This window comes from Bison bison, unplaced genomic scaffold, assembly GCF_000754665.1.
Source record: "Bison bison bison isolate TAMUID 2011002044 unplaced genomic scaffold, Bison_UMD1.0 scf7180017864384, whole genome shotgun sequence".
NCBI classification, from domain to species: domain Eukaryota; kingdom Metazoa; phylum Chordata; class Mammalia; order Artiodactyla; family Bovidae; genus Bison; species Bison bison.
Genome location: NW_011494956.1, coordinates 15,473,052 through 15,480,115, shown reverse-complemented (window position 1 = coordinate 15,480,115; position 7,064 = coordinate 15,473,052).

The window sequence follows — 7,064 nt, the reverse complement described above, 5'->3', positions numbered from 1 at the left end:
CATGGACAAAGAAGCCTACCAGCTATAGTCTGCTAAGTGGCTTCAGTCGTGTCCGACTCTGTGTGACCCCATAGACAGCAGCCTACCAGGCTCCTCCGTCCATGGGATTCTCCAGGCAAGAATACTGGAGTGGGGTGCCATTTCCTTCTCCAATGCATTAAAGTGAAAAGTCAAAGTGAAGTTGCTCCATCGTGCCCGACTCTTAGCGACCCCATGGACTGCAGCCTACCAGGCTCCTCCATCCATGGGATTTTCCAGGCAAGAGTACTGGAGTGGGGTGCCATTGCCTTCTCCGACCTATAGTCTATGGGGTCTCAAAGAGTCAGACACAACTTAGTGACTGAGCGTGTGCACAAAGAAGGTTTAGAGAACTGCTGTCCCATACATGTTCTCAGAGGGGACCACTATTGTGAGATCTATGTAGACACCTGAGCTTATAAGTGACAACTATCTATTAAGAAATAAATCTTTGTATGCAGTAAGATGGACCTAGAGATTGTAAGTCAGAAAAAAGAAAGACAAATACCATATGATATCACATACATGTGAAATCCAAAATATAACACAAATAAACTTATTTATGAAACAGAAACAAACTCACAGACATAGAGAACAGACTTGTGGTTGCCAAGAGGTAGGGAGGGATGGATTGGGAGTTTGGGATTAGCAGATGCAAACTATTATATACAGAATGGAGAAGCAACAAGTGTATAAGACAGGGAACTATATTCAATACCCTATGATAAACCATAATGGGAAAGAATATAAAACAAATGTATACATATATATGTATAACTGAATCACTTCGCTGTACAGAACAAATTAATACAACACTATAAATCAACTATACTTCAATAAAATAAATTTAAAATAAAATAAAGAAGTCTTCATAAAAGAAGGTAAGTTGAAAGGGGAAAGGAGGGGCAAGGATGTTGGAGGCAAAGGTTGGAATCCTTTCAGCCGCATGTAATAGAAGCCACAACTCAAAAAAACTTGTGAATAAAGTCAGAGCAAATTAAATAAGGGCACTTACCTCAGATAATAAGCAGTTTAGAATTCGGGCATATTCGGCTTAATTCAGTGGCTCGACTATGTCACTGGGGACCCGGGTTCTTTCTATCTTTTGGCTCAGCCATCCTCAGTTCATTGTTCCTTGTCTTCAGGTTTGAACTCTTACAGTGGCAAGATGGCTGCAGCAGCTCCAAGCATCACATTCGGACACAAAAATATTCAAAGACCTCGAGAGAACATTCTTTTCTTGTGTCTCCTTTTAAAAGTAAGGAAAACATTCCCAGAAGCACCACTCCTCACTTTACTTCTAACTCATTGGCCAGAATTCTGTCATTGGTAAGCAGAATGTAATTAACAAGGTCAATTTATACGAAGAGAGATTTACCTCCTGGGACTGAGATGAGGTCCAGTAGGTGACAGCTGGGTACCTAAACAAAATCGGTTCTGCCATAAGGCAAGGAATGCACTTTCAAGCAGTCCAAGCCAGGGAAGAAAGCCAGAGAAAGATGGTACTCCCTATTGGAGCATGGTTCCTTCTATAAAGTCACTACAGAGGAACAAAACCCTTTCTGAAATGTTCCTTCAGGGCAGAAACCAGGGTGGAAACTAATTCTTCACAAGCCCGTCCCTTGGACACTGTCCCAGGTACTGTATGATTTGAGGTACTGTATGATTTCTCAGTCATCTAGAAAGACTCAGTCCCTGGGTTCTTCCAGGATCCATCATTTCAAGTCAAAATGTCTGAGAGCGTTTAAGGGCAAGCATACAGTATATTTTGCTCCACAATTGAAAACAAAGATTCAGTAGTTTCAGAGACAGTTCTTATTCAGGCCTGAACTCATTCTTCCGCACGTCTTTCAGAGCCATTAAATCCTCAGTGATGAGGCACTGGATGATAACTGCTTTCCCTGGATGCTATCTGACGTCACTGGTAGGAGCAATCCTGCACTTCCAAGCACTCTCTTCATTACTCTGATAGACATCATATTTAAGACTAATTCATTAGGATGATATTTCATATTACATTAGAGAATGCACTATATAATCCGAATGTGAAGGTGAAGAAAATTTCTCCTCCTCTCTCTTACCTGCTACTGCAAAATGAAAGGGCGCCATCGACCTGTAAAAGGCAACGACCTCATTCACTTTAATAACCTCTACCCTTTGCCCGTGGTGTGTGCACTCTAAACCAAGGCAGAAGAATTTATGGGACCACTTGGGTTCTAGTCCACCATCACCTTTAGCAACCTTAATTAATCTCTGAGGTAATCATTCCCATTTCTTAAAAATGGGCCAAGTTAATTGGCATGAAGTTCACTTTAAAATTCTGTGTCCCTTCAGATGCTCTACAAGTTTCTGAAAAGAGCCCCTTAGCATGAAAATGAAGAGCTGAGGTTTCCCAGCTGGTGGAGATTTGCAAAGGACTCTAAAAGGTGATACATACTTAGATTTATTTTCTTTAGTTTTAGGTTAGTACAACTTTAAGAGACTAAGGATTGTTTAGAGTGGGGAAGGGTGCCATGGAGCCAGCCATCAGCACCTCTGCTGGTCAGATAGATGGAAAAGAGTTGTGGTTGACATGGCACAATGCCAAGAGCACCAGAAAATCCTTCCAAATTCTGTCTGCTCTAAAATGCAACAACTGTCTTCCATGTAGAAGAGTCATTTTCCCCAAAAAAGGAGCTAAGGTTCAAACATTGTTCACCAAGAGATATAAAATACTCCAATAATGTAAATTAACACTATGATGTAACAGACCATTGATGGGCTCTTTCAGGCAAACAGGTTTTCATTGTGGAAAGGGCGTATCTAGGAAGGAGAAAGGGCTTCCCAGTTGGTGCTAGTGGTAAAGAACCCACCTGCCTGCCGGGCAGGAGACATAAGAGACACGGGGTCAGGAAGATCCCCCGGAGGAGGGCACGGCAACCCACTCCAGTATTCTTGCCTGGAGACAGAGACAGTACTCTTGCCTATGGACAGAGGAGCCTGGGGGGCTACAATCCATGAGGCTGCAAAGAGTCGGACACAACTGAAGCAACTTAGCACTCATGCACACCCAGGAAGGAGAAAAGGACACAAAAAATAAGAGTTGAGAGGAGATGACAAGTTTTCCTGAATCCACACCCCCACAAACCCCCACGTCAGCCTGACCTGTCCCTAGCAAGACTGAGACAGGTCAAGCAAAACCACTCTATTAAATAAAGCAAGAAGTCAGGGCTAAATCCTGTTTCATATTAAATGGAAACACTTTCTTGTAACACCTAAAGACACGGTGTTCTGGCATGGCCATGCTGCAGTGCTCATCTGTCTTCCCCGCTGTTTTGACCTGTTGGTCCAGGCTGTTTCTGATCTATCAGAGGCCCACTGCCTTCTTCACACCCTCTGGGCCAGGGATGGAAAATTGGTTTCATCTTATGTCTCAACTCCAACAGCTTGGTAGTGACTCCTTGGAGTGTGTCAAGAATTGAACAAGGTCTGCAATTTTCTTTTTCTTGCAAGATAATAAGGTTGCCTACCACAGTTTTATGGAAGTTGGTAGAAAACATGACACTCCTGGGTCAGAGATGAAGGATCATTTATTACTCATTCAATGATTATAACCAAAGTATTGGCATTTTGCACCAGTTCCCCAAACCTCAATTTCCACAGCATGTTCATGTCAGGTGACCACTGCAGACATAATAGGTTGCATTACAGAAGAGGAACCCTGAACTTAGGGAAACCCAAATCTTTTATAATGAATTTAAGCATGCCTGCTCCTGGCTCTAGAGAGAGACAGTCTCTTCTCTACCTTCCAAGACTGTAAGCAAAATTGTCCTTTGCTTGGAAGGAGACACTGTATATTCCAAGGTTGGTCACCATACAAGCATCCTTGAAAAGACAGTCCAAAACAAACGATGGTGAGTGTCTTACTCAGGAGACATGCAGAAATACAAGAGACCCATGGAGGATTGTCTCAAAACAATATCCTCATTTATACAATGTCTTATCTTCTGGAGAATCTTCCCACTCTGTTGCCACTTCAGTCAATCAGAAGAAATGAAGCTGATTCCAAATCCATTCCATTTGTCTCACACAGCATTTAATTAAGGCCAGTATCCAAAGGACTCCTAGAAACAGGTCCAGCCAGCTGAACAAATCCCATAAACCAGCAGGGTCTACCTTAGAGAACTGAGTGACTTTCTCTGTAAACTTTTGTGTTAACCTTTCAACTCTGGTCAAAATAAAGACCCATGGGGTCTCTTCCTCTTCTTATAAATACAACAATCCTATTAGATCAGGGCCATACCTTTATGCCTCATTTAACTTTTTATTACTTCTTTAAAGGCCCTGTATCAAACTCTCCTGCCCTATTGGTGGGAATCTAAACTGATACTAAAATATTTACTGTCTGGCCCTTTACAGAAAAGGTTTGCTGTTTCCTGTGCCACATCATTACCAGGATAATATCCCTAAAGATCTTGCCCAGTTTCAACAAAAAGGGCTAGGGAGATTTTTCGGGGGTGCTGGGGCTGGTCACAAGACTCTATCTAGATTTCTCTGGCTCAGTTTTTCATTCACCAATGGATCATCCTCATTAGCATTGTAAGCCCAAATCATAGGACAGAAAAAGCCCAAATACTAGTCAATGTCTCAACTATGGTTTCCCATAGCAATTTGTCTTTCTCAGGGAACTCTCCATAGAGGGCAAAAGCTCCCTTAAAGCAGCCAGAATCTACTGAAAAAATAGATAAATAAACTAACACAAACCCTGAGACCTTTAACCCTCGTCTCCAGCGGATCCGTCTGATGCACGGCCAGTAGAAGCTGAGCCCTAGGGTCTCTACTATAGCCATTTTGCCTAATACACGGCAACCCTCCTCTCCCAGCGGCCAGCCAAAGTTTCTGTGATTTCCACCCATACCAGTCATAAACATTCCTCCTTTCTTACTCAGGGTAGATGTGTATCTCTGTAACTATTGTCTGAAATGAATGAAACCTTTCCCCGCTCAAAACAAACCTTAGTACTAGCTGCTAAATAAGGTGGACTTGAGACCGACCACTGGCTTTGGTGACAAAGTCTTGGGGGAGAATTAGCACCATTCGGGCTGCTATCTTTGAATTTATTTCCTGGTACTTAGTCCACACCACTTCCCCAGTTTCTTCTCACTAAGGAAAAATAAAATGGAAGACTATTTACCACCCAGTTGCTCATACAATTTAAACGAGCATCTTTGCTACCAATTTCATGAACTTACTCAGATCCCACTCTAAAACCCACAGGTCTCTCATCTTTCCTCTTCCAGAAAACCATGTTTCTGGAGCATCCCATCCTCATCACCAACACTGTCAAAAAATAAGAGTGTCCAAGATTTTCTCCTACTTATAAGCTAACAAGTTAGCCTGACATGATCTTATAGATGCTGATAAAAGATAAGAGACTCCTGGGTCAGAGATAAAAGCCCATTTATTACTCACATCAATAGCAGCATCCAAAGCAAATCAGCATTTTTACACCAGTTCCTGGATCCCAATTTTTACCAGGTGGTTTGAAGAGAGCCAGAGGACACCAGCGCATGCAATGAGATATGTTACAGAAGAACTCTGACCTTTAAAAATCTGAGTCTTCTATCGTTCCTAGCGTATCTTCCTTTTGCTCCTGAGGGAGACACTGTCTCCATCTTCCAAGGCTGTTTGCTACACAAACAATCTTGAAAAGATAGGTCAGAATAATGGGCAGCAAGTGCCTTGCTCGGAATATGTGCAGGCACAAGACAAAGCCATAGAGAATTGTCTCCCAATAGATGCAAATTGAGAAGGATTTACAGCACCCAGCCTCGATCAGATGACCAATTAATGATTTCCGACACTGACCCTGGAGAAAGTACCTGCAGTGTTTATGCCACATATTGCATATTTGCATTTTAGTTACCAAAAAAGGTATAAATCTAAAAGAACTGTAAGAGAGTTCAGTAGTAATATGAAAAAATAAGTATATATGAAATCATGGGAAACTTGTGAATATTGTAAAGCACTGTAGAAGTTAAAGATTCTTTCATTCAATAAAAATATTAGTTCCTAATATACCAGTAAGAATGAGTTAATTCATTTGAAATTATAGTAAAAAAGATGACATTCAAAATAGCATTGAAAAATGTGAAATATCCAGGGGCAGAGTTAATAAGAAATATGCAGGACTAGATAAAAAGGGCCATAAATTTTCACTAAAGGGCATAAAAATTCGAATTGAATCAGCTGAGAAGCATCCTGTGTGCCAGGTAGAATTTGCTGTAGTAAAAATGTCAATTCTTCCCCAAAATTCATTTATACAGTTAATGGAATTCTTGTCCCAAAGATCTGGGGATTAGAGTTTGCAGAGGGAAAAGGTGATTATCCAGAGAAAACACTTGCTTTTGTCACATGAGTCCTAGATTGATGAGTTGTTCTAATCATCATTAGTTGGTCATCCTAGCTACTATAGTTTGCTGAGTTTGCAAGCAATTTCTTGATCTACAAATCTCCACGACTTAGAGAGGGCATTAATACAATAGATTCCCTCAAGTTTTGCTTCCTCTTCTCACTAAAAGCAAGCTCTATAACTGCAGTCTCTGAATTCTTTGCTAAAAGACCAAAGTGCAAGTGCAGTCACCCAGTCGTGTCCGATTCTTTGCGACCCCACAGACTGCAGCACGCCAGGCCTCCCTGCCCCTCACCATCTCCCGAAGTTTGCCCAAGTTCATGTCCATTGCATCAGTGATGCCATCCAGCCATCTAATACTCAGATGCCCTCTTCTCCTTCTGCCCTCCATCATTCCCAGGATCAGGGACATTTCCAGTGAGTCAGCTGTTCACATCAGCTTACCAAAATAATGAAGTTTCAACTTCGGCATCAGTCCTTCCAATGAGTATTCGGGGTTGATTTCCCTTAGGATTGACTAGTTTGATCTCCTTGCTGTCCAAGGGACTCTGTTCCTCTGCTGTCCAAGGAACCAGATATCAAGTTGCCAACATTCACTGGATCATAGGGAAAGCTAGGGAATTTTGGAAAAAAACCTACCTCTGTTTCATCGACT